General features: G+C 35.1%; 1 pseudogene; it reads right to left on the bottom strand.

Moving 5' to 3' along the window:
- Nucleotides 1-9373: 9373 nt before the first annotated feature.
- On the bottom strand, nucleotides 9374-12108 carry LOC125128672 (60S ribosomal protein L7-like 1; annotated as a pseudogene).
- Between the last annotated feature and the right edge of the window lie 3139 nt (nucleotides 12109-15247).

Genomic DNA, 15247 nt, shown 5'->3' with positions numbered 1-15247 from the left:
ATGAACCATGTCTGTGATCTAGACTACAGCTCACAGCATCTCCAGATCCTTAACCCACTGAGCGAGGCAAGGGATCAAATCTGCGTCCTCATGGATGTTGGTCAGATTCATTTCTGATGAGCCACAATGGGAACTCCCAAATTATTATCATTTTAAATTATTAAGATAAAGTAAATATTTCCCCAGGAAAATTTCTACCTCTTCTTCCATATTTACATATATGTATATAAATATGAACATTGTTACAAAAACTATGTAAAAGCTATGTTTATGAGTAAACTTTATATTCATGGAACTAATGGATCCAGTTAGACCCGAGAGTATTAATCAAATCCAGACTGGTATTTGCTTTTATTTTTTACTGATAGGACATTTCACACTTTTATTGAAGACCTCAAGACCTTAAGGTTTTGTGGGTTATATTTATCAATATTTTTTACATTGAAAGTTAAAACAGGCATTTTAAAAAACTAATTGATTCTAAAATAATGATAAGAAGCCCATTACAGATAATACTAAACAGATTTTTAGAATAATAGTTGTATATTCAAGAGGAATAATATCAAGGAGAAAAGTGTGTCTTTAATATCTGGCTTAACAGAAGATAGCTGAATTCTCATGTCTATTCATGCATCCAATCTGTTGTGATAGCAGAAGACATTCTCCAAAGTGGTTATACCAGTTGTTCTGCATTTTCAACAATGCATTGGAGTTCCCGTCCTGGGAACTCAGCAGTAATGAACACGACTAGCATCCATGAGGACGCAGGTTCTATCCCTGACCTCTCTCAGTGGGTTAAGGATCCGGCATTGCCATGCTGTGGTGTAGGTCACAGATGCAGTTCAAATCCCACCTTGCTGTGGCTCTTGTGTAGTCTGGCAGCTGTAGCTCTAATTATATCCCTAGCCTGGGAACTTCCCACATGCTGCAGGTGCAGCCCCCCAAAAAAAGACAAAAAAAAGAGCATAATTTCCATATTTTTCAGTTTAAAGGTTCTAGGTGATTTGCAGTGATGATTCATTATTATGATTTTAGTTGGCATTTCTCTAATGATCAGTGGGTTGAACACCCACTTTGTATGTTCAAATAAGCATGTGTACATCCACTTTGGCAAGTATCTATTGAAGCCTTTGCTGAGTTTTCTGTTAGACTGTCTATATTTTCCTTACACATTTATAGAAATAATGTGCATATTCCTTTTCAGAGATATGCTGTTGGAATGACTGCAACCATTCCATTCATTCTCTCTTAATGTACATAAGATTAATGAGTTGTTAATTCTAATGCAGATCAATTTACTAATTTTTTAAATATTTAGCACTTTTTAGAATTCTTTGCTTCCTAGAAGTCATGAAGATATATTTCCAGTTCTCTGCCAAAAGCTACATTGCCTAAAGTCTTGTTTTAAATATACACTCCATAGGGAATTCACTTTTGTGTTTGGTGTGAGAGGGGTTTGGTACATTTTGTTCCATATGGAAAACTATTGACACAGTCCCATTTATTGAAATAATTTTTCTTTTCCCATATATTATAATAACTATTTAAATAAAATATGTTCATATATATCTTAGGTCCATTTCTGGACCCTACCTTCTCTCCTATTGGTCTCTGTGTCTCTTTGCACCAGTATCACACTCCATTAATTACTGTAGCTATATGATAAAATTTGATATCAGGTGGTATTGTCTCCAAATTTCTTTTTTTTCCAGAGTGTCTTAGCTATTCTTGCCCATTTGTTCTTCCATATAATTTTTTAAACTTATTGTGGTAAAGTACACATAACAAAATTAATCATCTTACCCATTTTTTTAGTATACAGCTTAGTGGCATTAGGTACAGTCATATTGTTATGCAATTATCACTGCCAACCATCTCCAGAATTCCTTTCATCTTACAAAACTGAAATTCTAAATCCAGTAACAATAACTCCTTATTCTCTCCTCCTCCTAACCCTCAGCAATAACTATTCCATTCTGTGTATTATGATTTTGAGTATGCTATGTGGTATAAGCAGAATCCTACATTTTATGACAGGCTTATTTCACTTAGCATAAAGTTCTCAAAATTTATCCATGATGTTGCATATGTCAGAACTTCTCTCCTTTTTAAGACAATTTCTCCATTGTATGTATATGCCACAATTTTCTTACCCATTTATCTGTCATGAACACTTGGGTTGCTTCAACATTTTAACTGTTGTGAATAATATTGATATGAACATGACTGTACAGATATCTCTTTGAGATTCTGTTTTCAATTCTTTGGAATATTTACCCAAGAGTATAATTTCTGGATTATATGATACTTCTATATTTGATTTCTTTAGGGATATTCCTGCTGTTTTCCACAAAGCTGTACCATTTTATATTCCCACAAATAGTACACAAGGATTTGAATTCCTCCATATTCTCACCAACCCTTGTTATTTTCCCTCTCTCTGCCTCTCTCTCTCTGTTTAATAGTACTCAACCTAATGAGTATTAGTTGTTACCTGGTACATTTGCTTTGCATTCCCAAATAATTAGTCATGTCGAGTACTTATTATGTGCTTATTGACCATTCATGTATCTTCTTTGGAGGAATATTTAAGTCATCTGCCCCTTTTGGAATGGAGTAGTTTGGTTTTGTTGCTGCCTCCCACAAGTGCATGTAAGTTGCTCCAGATCACATGCAGAGATGCCCACCCACAGGGATCAGAGGTGAGAGACAAGTACTGTTGCTGAGCAAAGAGCTTAAGTTGACCAAAATTAACTGCAATTTACCTTCCAAGGTAAATTTCTTCCCTGGGAATTCACACGCCTTCACTATATTTCAGAGTTCCAAAATAGTTACATAGGATGGATCCTGCTACTGCGATTGTTGCCTAGGTGGGGAGATAGATTCCTGGTGCTTCTCCAAGTTTGCTTGTTTTCAAATATTATTTCTACCTTTTGTTGATGATCAATGCTATTCTTTCTTTTAAAATTTCATATTATTGATGGGTCTGTAATTGTCCTTTATGTATTCTTGTCAGGTTTTAGAATCAATCATTTCCTGGTCTTGTATAAAGAATTTGGACGTGTTCCAAATTATCCCATTCTTTGGAACTACTTGTAAAATATTTGTAAGTGTTTAGAATAATTCACAAAAAAAGCCACCTGAGCTTGGGATATTCATTGTGGGAAAAGTTTTATAAAGTAAAGTAAAGTATTTAGTAAATACCAGCTGATCAGATTTTTTACGTCATTTTCTGCCAGCTTTCTTAAATTGCGTCCTTTTTTGGACAATTTATCCACTTCATTCAAAATATCAAAATTAATGCCTCAAAAATGTTCATTATAACTTTTTCTTGTATTTTTATATTCATAACATCTGTATTAATGTTCTCTTTGCAACTGTAAAATTTTTCATGTACTCGTCTAACTTTTCTCCCTTACTCCTAAATACTTTCAACCAGAAAGCCACGTTGAAAATATATATTATTAGGCTTTTCTATATAACGTTCTTATTTCTTTGGCTTTCTGCATAATAATAATTTTAAAAGAAATAATTATTATTATTATTTATATGTGACAGAATTATAATATTAATTTATATGTGACAGAGTCAGATGACTACAAATCAATAGATCCACCCTGGTCCAATACTACATTAATTTATTCAAGAACAAATAATTGATCCCTTATTTTTTATGTGTGGCAATGTTGTAAGCCCTATAGACCAACAAGATTCCTACTTGGAGAGTTAGAAAGCAAGGAAATACAAAATTATCTTGATACAAAAAGATCAAGATAATTTCAGGCAAAAATATGCCCTGTCAAGGAAAAATCCTACTGCTCAGTGGCAGGATGAAGGGGAATGAAGTGAGGACGTTCTAAATTGGATATAGTAAGTGGTAACATAGTATCTTATTAAAACTTGGGTTTTTAGCAGAAACTTAAATGACCTGAAGGAACCATCTGAGTAAGAATCTGTAGAGAGCACAGAAAGGAAGTTAGAGTGGCTGAAAAGGAATGATCTCTTTTTGTCTGTTTGTTTGTTTGTTTGTTGTTTGTTGTTTTGGGGGGGTTACCTTTTTTTTTTCTACTGTACGCCATGGTGACCCAGTCACACATACATGTATACATTCTTTTTTCTCACATTATCGTGCTCCATCATAAGCAACTAGACATAGTTCCCAATGCTACACAGCACAATCTCATTGCTAATCCATTCCAAAAGCAATAGTCCGCATCTATTAACCCCAAGCTCCCAGTCCATCCCACTCCCTCCCCCTCCCCCTTGGCAACTACAAGTCTATTCTGCAAGTCCATGATTTTCTTTTCTGTGGAAAAGTTCATTTGTGCCAAATATTAGATTCCAGATATAAGTGATATCATGTGGTATTTGTCTTTCTCTTTCTGACTTACTTCACTCAGTACAAGAGTCTCTAGTTCCATCCATATTGCTGCAGATGGCATTATTTCATTCTTTTTTATGGCTGAGTAGCATTCTATTGTGTATATATACTACATCTTCCTAATATGCTGATGGACATTTGGGTTGATTCCATGTCTTGGCTATTGCGAACAGTGCTGCAATGAACATGCAGGTACATGTGTCTTTTTCAAGGAAAGTTTTGTCCAGATATATGCCCAAGAGTGGGATTGCTATGTCATATGTAGTTCTAGGTATAGTTTTCAGTGATCTCTTTTGCATGTATGATCTTTCCCTTCTATACATTGCCCCTACACAAATGAACAAAAGGACTCTATTTTTGTTAATAGCTGTATTTTATTTTATTTTTTCATTTTTATTATTATTAAAGTATAGTTGATTTACAATGTTTCATCAAGCTCTGTTGTACCACAAAATGACCCAATCACACACAGTTCCCTCTGTTGTGCAGTAGGATCCCATTGCCCAGCCACTCCAGATATAACAGTTTGCATCCCCAGAAACCCTCAAAATGCCCGTCCCTCCCACTCCCTCCCCTTTCCTGCCACCCTGGAACCCCAATTCTGCTCTTCTTGTCCATGCTCTGTTTCTGTTTTTTGTTTGTTTGTTTGTTATTTTTAGATAGGATCATCTGTTCCATATTTTATATCCCACAAATAAGTGATATCATACGGTATTTGGAGCTGGAGACTGTCATACTAAGTGAAGTAAGCCAGAATGAAAAGTGATGATCTTAACACTTCCTTCGGTCCATATTAGAATGTGTTGTTCAAGTGAGCTGTTATAGCAGATTACTTTCCTATTGTAAAACTTTACAAGTCACAGCCATATATGAGTAGGAAAAATAAAAGGATTATACAGGAAGAAGAAACCTGCACTCAACAACATTACAGATGAGAGCATTCATACAACTTGGAATGTCTGGATCTCATCACTGTTTTTAGGGTGCAGTTTCTTTGTAGTGAGACTGTGGTGACAATATAGTCAAAGGATGAAAAATGTCTTTATTCTTGTGTACCTGTCTTAATTGTTACAAGCTTAATTTGATGTCGGTTGTCAGGTGATCACAATGTTAGACAGGACTTGCACAATTTACACCCTCTTCAAGAGTTTAATGAAAACCAGTGCAATTCTTGCCTGAGTAATAGATGCAGACTATTGCATTTGGAGTGGATAAGCAATGAGATCCTGCTGTATGGCACAGGGAACTATATCTAGTAACTTTGATGGAATCTGATGGAGGATAATGTGAAAAAAATGTGTGTGTGTGTGTGTGTGTGTGTGTGTGTGACTGGATCACTTTACTGTACAGCAGAAAATTGACAGAACACTGTAAACCAACTATAATGGAAAAAATAAAAATTATTAAAATAAAAAAAACCAAAGACATCTCACTTCAACAGCCCATTTAGAGAAGTGTACCAGATGGAATCTACCTTTCTACTTTCTTTGCAAGAGGACAGAAAATGACAGTGGAAATGCCATTTTGTTCCCTTGAGGGGAAAAGTCAATAACTATTTCTATAACAATTTGTTTATAAAACCCTAAATAATAACCTATATTAGTAGTGTATATATTTGACAGAACATTGTAAATCAAATATAATAATTTTTAAAAATAATAATGTATATATTTGTCTGATTGTTCACCAGTGATATACTTCTCTCAGCACAAGGTTGAAAAGCACAGATATTATCTTCTGGGACAAATTCTACCAGCTCTAAAAGATTCAGTTTAATATTTCTTTCTAATAATTGAGGAATTAAATAATTTATAGTAAATTAATTATTTGCTGTACCAAAATTACTAACACAAATCCAGTCAGAATATAGCTCAAGTTTTTAGCGTATTTCTCTCACATTTTTTAAGACAAATGGGACTATAATTAATAATAATTTTTTCAAGGACTACCACACCAGAACAACTTACTGGACTATATGACTTCATTATATGTAAGATATTATTTTAGGAGATGTAGATGTATATTTAGATGAAGATATAGATACATAACATATATACACAAATAATTACAAGATATGCAAGATAGATTCATCATGGCACATCCTATTTTTCTGAGGCGCTCTGAGATGGATTTAACTTAATATGGGTTCTCTCGGAGTTCTGGCACTGTGGTTAACGAATCAAACTAGGAACCATGAGGTTGAGGGTTTGATCCCTGGCCTTGCTCAGTGGGTTAAAGATCCAGCGTTGCCCTGAGCTATGGTGTAGTTTGCGGATGCGGGTTGGATCCCGCGTTGCTGTGGCTCTGGCGTAGGCCGGTGGCTACGGCTCCGATTCGACCCCTAGCCTGGGAATCTCCATATGCCGTGAGAGCAGCCTAAGAAAATGGCAAAAAGACAAAAAAAAAAAAAAGGGTTCTCTTAGCATAAAGAGCATTATTTTCTGTACTGAGGTTCAAAAAAAAATGTATTTGCTAATATGTGCCTCTATAGCAACTGAAAATCTTGGCTTCCCACCCTTCAACAAGTATTTTGAATATCTTACAATTTTCTGCAGAGTATGTTATCAGTGACAAAAAAAATGAAGATTGATATTTATATTAAAATGTAATTATCATTCTTTAAATTCATCTTCCCATTTACCTTTTAAATTGACTCACGTTTCTCAGAAAAAAAAAATGCTAATGCTAGTGATGTAAGCATCACCTTTTTTACTATGTAAACCAACTATATTTAAGTAAGAACTTTACTTTCCTATATTCCTCCATAACTTGTTTTGTACATTCATGCTTTCATTTTGCTAATGAGCAAAAAATATATAAATATAATATTTAGACTTCAGACATTTGCATTGTGCAGGATAATCCATAAAATCCATAAATTCTTAATTTTAATGCCATCAAAGACAACTTTCATGATTTTAATTATTTTTGGAAACACAACCAGAAAAATGAATGTAAATTTGAAATGTAAAGAGAGGACCAAGCTGATGTTTTTCATTTCAGACTTAATATTTGTACTACTCAATGGGACAGATTATGATTATTCAAATTTACTTCTCTGGGGAGACAAATCTTTGCCTCTGCATTGTCTTATCTGTCTTAATGCCATCCAATTTATTTTTCATCTCAGAAATTGTATTTTTCATCTCTAGGATCTCAGTTTGGGTTATTTTATTTTATCCTCTATATCGCTAAGATGTTGATTCTTTACCTGTTTGAACCTATAAAAGCACTTGTAACTGTTTGAATGTGTTTGCTTATAGATTATACCATCTGCATCATTTTTCAGTCTGTTTTTCCTAATTGATTTTTCTTTTTTTATGGGTTATATTTTCCTTATTTGCATGCCTGGTAGTTGTAGATTACATGTCAGATACTATGAATTTTACTTTATTTGATCCTGGGCATTTTTGTATTTTTTTAAGATTTGTAACTTTGTTCTAGGAAGTAGTTAAGAAATAGTCTGATCAATTGATGCTTGTTTGTAAGCCTTATTAGGGTGCAACTGAAACAATTTAGTATAGGGCTAATTTGGTCCTACTACTAAGACTATATCCATTGAATACTCTTTGTGTGTTGAGTACTCTAGTTGATGCTGCATGTATTAAATTATATTTGTATACTCTTAAAGGAATAAATGCAACACACGAAACGATAAAATAATTTGTAAAATTAAATGTTATTAAAGAAAAAATATTTCCTTCTAGTATTGTAGTATTTTAACATATTTAAATATTTCATCCCTAAAAATTTTATTTTGTTAATAAATATGAAAAAAGAATCCAGCTTTATTTTTTACAGATGACCAGGGACTTGTTCAAACACCAACATTTGACTCTATTTCATAAAATATTATGCCACTGCTTTTTATGGGTTATGATTATAATTAACAGCCTTATATAATCATTGTCCTATGCTGCTTGTTGTTCAAAACCTAAACAATTATTGTTTAATATATTTTATTAATTTTTAGCTGTTTAAGCCAGGAGAGTAAATCCAGTTCCTATTACTCCATCTTGTCCAGAAGGTTTTTGTTGTTTTTTTTAATGGCCCCTGCAACATATGGAAGTTCCCAGGATAGGGTCGAATCCGAGCCACAGATGCCAGCCTGTGCCACAGCCATAGTAATGCCAGATCCGAGCCACATCTGTGAACTATTCTGCAGCTTGCAGCAACTCTGGATCCCTAACCCATTGACCGGGGTCATGGATCAAACCTGCATCCTCATGGGTATTATGTTGGTTTCTTAACCCACTGAACCATGATAGGAACTCTAGAAGTACAGGTCTTAAGTGAACTTTCTCTCTTTTATTTTTTTTGTGCATTTCTTTTCTTTTAATTAAAGCATAGCTGATTTATAATGTTTCATCAATCTCCATTATATAGCAAAGTGACCCAATCACACATAGTTCCCTGTGCTGTACAGTAGGGCCCCACTGCCCATCCATTCCATATGTAACAGTTTGCATCTACCAACCCAAAACTCCCCAGCCATCCCACACTCTCCCCTCTCTCCCCTGGCAACCACAAATCTGCTCTCCACGTCTGTGATCTGTTTCTGTTTTGTAGCTACGATCATCTGTGTGCACTTCTTCTTTTAATTGTACTGAAGTTCTTTCCAAAACAAGGCCCTAGGAACCCCCAGATTCAAGTATACTGCTAAACTTGGTCCACTGCTATCTTATATTCATGCTTGGGTGTTCCTTCATCAACATTTAACCTTGGGATAGAAGATGTGACAGCACAGGACTCCCTCCTCCATAGCATGAGTCTTTTGCTACTTTCAGAGGTAGATGAAGGTCATGGCAGAAAACACACAGGAACTTTTCCCTGGAATTGGGATGGCATGAAAAGCACCTGCTGTGAAAATTACCATCTTTCCCTGACCCTTCCCTTCCAGTTTCTAAAGATATAGAAGAAAACAATCTTCCTTGAAGATACTGGGTGACAATTGCATAAAACAAAAACGCATGGTTCCAGTGCACCATACTTTCAAATATCCTGGGGGTAGTTCAATTGCTGGGTGAACTGATTGATGCATTCACCTCAACAGACAGGTGAACCCACTTTTTTGAGGAAGCTCACTCTACTCTTGGTAGCATGATGGGCCACTGAGAGTTGGAAAGGGTGCAAAAACCCTGAGATGGTCTGAAAATTATTCCCCTGGGAAGGCAATTTCATAAATGCAGTCTTCCAAGCAAATGACACCAAACTTTCCCAGGTGCTCCTCAATCACAGAGTTCTCCATAAGAGGGATGATTTTATTCTTGACCTTGGCTTTTCTATGTTTCAGTATGAGTTCCCTAACAGGCTTAAGTTTCGGAAATCCAAGGTTCCACTGTACGAAGCATTTTTATGGTTTGAGGGGTTACTTTCATCAAGACACCACTGAAAATCTTATTCAGAGTAAGTTTTGCAATGGTCCTCTGTACCAATAAACTCACCCCATTAATTCTTGGGATGTGTACAACAAAGGCCAAGGAATATTTATCTGGCACCTCCAAGCCATGAGACTGATTCACATCTAGTTGTCTAAAGTGCACTCTGTCAAGTAGTTGCCCACCAGGAATCACGGAGGAACCATTCTAGTCATTTAAACTTGAGTTCTTTTCCTTTCCTCTGCTCTTTCTTTTGCAAAGTGCCTGCTTTCCCCCAGGGGGCTCTGAGGGCTTGAAAGGCCTTCCTCTTTTTCAAGAGATTTTCTGGAATGAAAGGGATCTTTTTGCTTGGCTCTTCCACCAGCACCTTTCCAATGCTGTGGCTTTAAGCAAAATGTAATACCTAAGAAAAGTTTCTAAATTTTACTGTAGAGATCCATCACTGGTTAATAGCATATATTCCCAAATCTGAGACACCTAGAAAACACCTACTCATTGTTAAAGTTTTATGATAAGCAAAAGTTCCACCACTGTGTTTCCTTAGCTTACTAGTGATACATATTCTTTAATTATTCATTAGTTTGTCCTTGTTTTTGATTAGATATCAATTGCCACCTTTTCTCTAATAGTTTAGAGAAATTTCTATCAGTAACAACACTAACAGCCCTAACAATAAAAAAAAAAAAATCACCTTGGAGGACCACATTTACATCATGTGATCAAACTTTTATCTTACTACCATAAAAATTATGCAAAAAAATTGGAGTTCCCATTGTGGCTCAGTGGGTTAAAAGCCCAACATAGTTTCCCTGAAGATGCAGGTTCAATCACTAACCTCACTTAGTGGGTTAAGGATCCAGCATTGCTGCAAGCTGCAGCATAAACTGCAGATGCAGCTTGGATCTGGTGTGGCCTTGACCGAGGCATTGGCCTGCAGCTTCAATTGATTCCTAGCCTGGGAACTTCCATATGCCACAGGTGTGGCTACAGAAAGAAAAAAAAACATAAAATATAATCACTATCTAGTTTCAGCATCATTAGAATCAAAACAAGATATCCTAACCTCAAAAACAAAATACTCTAACTTTACACATTTAACATTTTAAAATAAATTTTTATGGCATCATCTTTAATTACCTCAACATAGACTAAGATGAGGAGATTTTTCTTTAGTGATTTGGAACTAGGGGTGCTGTAATTCATCTCTTCAGTCCAGTTTTTGTACAATATTTGTCAAAAGGTGATGGTTCAAAAAGTTGTTGGCTAAGTGATGGAATTCATTTGATCACTTCCACTCTTCCTAAAATTTTAAATTACTCTTTAATATAAGAGAAAGTCAGATAATTTTTAGAGGGATTTCCAAATCACGCTAAAGTGTAAGCCTTAACTTCCTCATCTGAGAAAAACTAGTTAGAAATAAATGCCGCTAAATCTCTCCAAGCTTGTGTCTTTATATGCCTGTTATTTCAATCCATATCATTTTCAAGATTTGCTAAATATTTGAGGTGATCCTTTCTCTCATTAAAACTAGAGATTTTGTGTGCATACTGAGTATATTGACAAATAACTTACTGATAAATGACAATGCCGCTAATATTGACTTCATCCCATCTTCATGAAATGAGCTAAAACTTCAAAAATATTAATTCATCTATTAAGGGTTAGGATATTTACACAATATTGCCTTAATTGTTTCTCTTGGGGCTTTAAGACAGACTTCCCAGGAGATAATGCCTTGGAAGATAATATGGGAAAAAAAGTAGAACCTTGATCGATTTAATTCCAACTAAAGGAAGATTCTACATATAAGGTATTTGAGAAAACCAACTCACCATTATAGATTCAGATACATGGCTACATATATGAGAAATTTTTTGTAAATATTCCAGCATTTACCTCTGGAAGAAAAGATTTATTTAACAAAAATAACAACAATGTTATTACCCTTCTGAAAAGAAACCAAGTTTTTTAGATATCATTAAATACCCACTCAGTGTTCAAATTTTCCCAATTCCAAGTGTTTTTTATTTCAACAGCTTATTGTTTTATTCTGGATCAAAATAAAAGTCATGCATGGCAATTGGCTGAAATACCTCTTAAGTTTCTCTGTCTTAAAAAATTATTATTTTGAAATAATTTGAGATTTATGAAAAACTTGCAGAAGAATACAGAGAAGTTCCTAATATTCTTTCCCTAATGTTAACAATTTACACAGCCATAGTACAATAGTACCGAGATATGTTTAATGTAACCCAAATTATTTAAAAATGGTTTTTGGCAGAGAAGCAACCCCTCTACATTTTACCTAAGAAAAGTATAAATTCTACACTCTCTGAAAATTCGCCTCATTGTCCTCTGTCAATTTGTGCCTGCCCAGTGCATAGGGCCCCAGTTAAAAACTATGCTATCATCTATACATCAGAGGAGAATGCCTGTGTGCTATGTTGATAGTCACTCTAAACAAATATTTATACAGTTGAGATCAGAGATATAAAATGTCAGTTCCAAATCCACCCATGATGGCACATATACCAGACAGATGACAAAGTCCGGCTCAGGTTATAAAGGCCTGTGAAATACTTGAATCATATTTTGCAACCCTTGAAAGAATTCAAGTTGGAGATTAGCAGAAACCAGGCTCAGTTCGGTCCCTAATCCCCTTTATCTGTCTTCTAGCCAACAAAATAAAAACCTGAAAGCCAAGCTGACAAATAGAGTGTGAAGGGCCTTCTACTGCATTTAAGAAAAACTGAGACTGCTATAGGTAGAAATCACATTTTATATTACTGTTATTGTTGTTGTTGTTATTCACAGAAATAATGAAAACAATACTAAATGACATTAGTCTGCTGGAATCTTTATTATCTATAACACTCAATAAATTAACTCCTTTCCTGTCACACTGGGCATATAACATGAAAACAGGTGCAGAGAATAGAAAGCAGTATCTGTAAAGACAAATGCCCCTGTGATACAGAAATCTATTCTTTTAAGTCCAATTGGATCCATTAAGATGTAAGTGTGTATCTCTACAGTCCTGCTAAAAGTAAAACTTAGAAGTAAGTTGAAAAACAAAGAAATGTTGCCAGTTAGAAATAAAGTATAAGAATATTCTACATATATGGGGCAGGATGGAACTCTGCATGAAGTCACATATAGGAAGAACAGTATTTGTGACAAGTCAAGTTGTGTCCTCACTGAGCACAGACATTTCAAGAAGGGTGAAAAGTGCTGTGTATTGAATGTAAGACAGAACATTCAAGTTAATTTTAAAGGGAAAAAAAAAGCAAAGGAGTTGCTTTCAGTCAATAGGATAGGCTGAACTGATACTGGGAATTTTTTTCTTCCAGTTTGAACACATAGTCATACATGTGTTTTCTTTTACCTGTTGCTTTTACATACAGCAACTCATGAAAAGCAACAAATAATAAATGGACAAACTTAACAAAAATTGGGATGGAGGGGAATCCCTAGTCCTAGGACTTAGGGGGGGAAAACAAATTCAACATTAAAGTAGGGAGTTGGAGCCAAAGCTAAAAAATTCAAGGGGGCCCTGGAAACAATATGCCTTATTTTGGAGGGCTGGGTTTAAATATCTGTTGTTGTTTTCTCAGAAAGAAAATAGATGTGGGGAGACAATAGAATAATATCTTCAAAGTATTGAGGACATATAGCTATCCAAACTAAAATTCTAAACCTCATTTAAAAAATTACTCAAGAACAAGAAATAAAGACATTTTCATTCATATGAGACAAAGAGGAATTACCACACACAGACTGTAACTGAAAAAAAAAAAAAAAGATCAAAGCAGTAGTAGCAGTTATTGGAGTTGTTTGAGGAGCATCAAAAAATAGTCTGGGAGTTCCTGTCGTGGCGCAGTGGTTAATGAATCCGACTAGGAACCATGAGGTTGCGGGTTCGGTCCCTGCCCTTGCTCAGTGGGTTAAGGATCCGGCGTTGCCGTGAGCTGTGGTGTAGGTCACAGACGCGGCTTGGATCCCGAGTTGCTGTGGCTTTGGTGTAGGCCAGCGGCTACAGCTCCAATTCAACCCCTAGCCTGGGAACCTCCATATGCCGCAGGAGAGGCCCAAGAAATGGCAAAAAGACAAAAAAAAAAAAATAGTCTGATGACTGAATCCTATATTTCGAGGTTTTTTTTTTTTAACCTAAGTGATCTAGATGGTGCTTGAATAATGAGAACTTTAAAACTTCTCACATAAATCTCATGTATTTTTACTCAAGACTGGAGACCATGTACAAAGAACGGTCTTTAGCAAGAGAGAAAATAAGCATAAAAAGAAGTAGGGTGCACTGAACAATGATGAGCAAAGAAATTTGTAATGGTTGAATTTGAATAACCATCGTTATTCATAGTAAATAACCATTCATTGTAAATAACCATCATTATTCATAGTAAATAATCTTTACTATTATTTTTTAAAATAATAGTAAATAGGAGTAGGTACAAAGTAAAATTAAAACATTAGATAATATACTGAAATATTAGAAATCAGATTTAAAATTTTAAGGATCCATGAACTACTTAGGAAGAAGAGATAATTCGTTTCAGGCTTTTCAAGGTTACGAATACATACTAAAATTTTCAGAAATCAATAAAAATAAATACTGCACATATGATTCATAAAATCGTAGACCATAAAAAGAGAATGAAAACGTGATTAAGCAAGGATAATACAAAAAAGGATAAAACTTGGAAAAATAAAAGAAAAATAGATCAATATATATCAATGATCAAACAAATCTGATTAGTAACCATCAGGATTCAGGTTCAATCCCTGGCCTCACTCAGTGGGTCGGGGATCTGGCATTGGCATGAGCTGTGGTGTAAATCACAGATGAGGCTTGGTTCCGGTGTTTCCATGGCTGTGGCTTCCGCCGGCAGCTGCAGACCCCTAGCCTGGGAACTTCCATATGCCGTGAGTGCAGCCCTAAAAAGTAAAAAAAAAAAGACTCAAACATTCCACTTTATGCTGCAGAAGATGTATATAAACCATTTTTAAGATGCGGCAGCATACTTCAATCAAAAGAATTGATTAAATATGTGATAAATGGTTTTTAGGATTATATCTTTGGCATGAGGACATGTACACAAAATTTTAAGTCTGAAAACAATCGTCTATTTTTCATGGATTTACTTGAATATAGTAAAAACATTAGGCCATGGGTTGAAGTATTTATATTACATCTGTGAAAACAATTATCTAAGAAAAGAGGAAATGGGAGTGAAATAAAAGGGGAGGGGACAAAAATTGTGTGTGTACACGAGTGTGTGAGTGTGAACACATAAACAACAGTCAAATATGTGCTTCTTTCACAGCATGATTCACCTGTACTCCACAACAATATTCATAAGATTTCAAGCAATATGGGCATCTGTACAGAAATTTTAATTGTCTCATGCTTATGTATATTGGGCAATGAGCTCACCTTACTATTTCCACCCATTCTTCAATTAAAATCTAGAAA

This window comes from Phacochoerus africanus, chromosome 6, assembly GCF_016906955.1.
Source record: "Phacochoerus africanus isolate WHEZ1 chromosome 6, ROS_Pafr_v1, whole genome shotgun sequence".
In the NCBI taxonomy this organism is placed as follows: Eukaryota; Metazoa; Chordata; class Mammalia; order Artiodactyla; family Suidae; genus Phacochoerus; species Phacochoerus africanus.
This window is presented reverse-complemented; position numbering and strand designations above follow the sequence as displayed.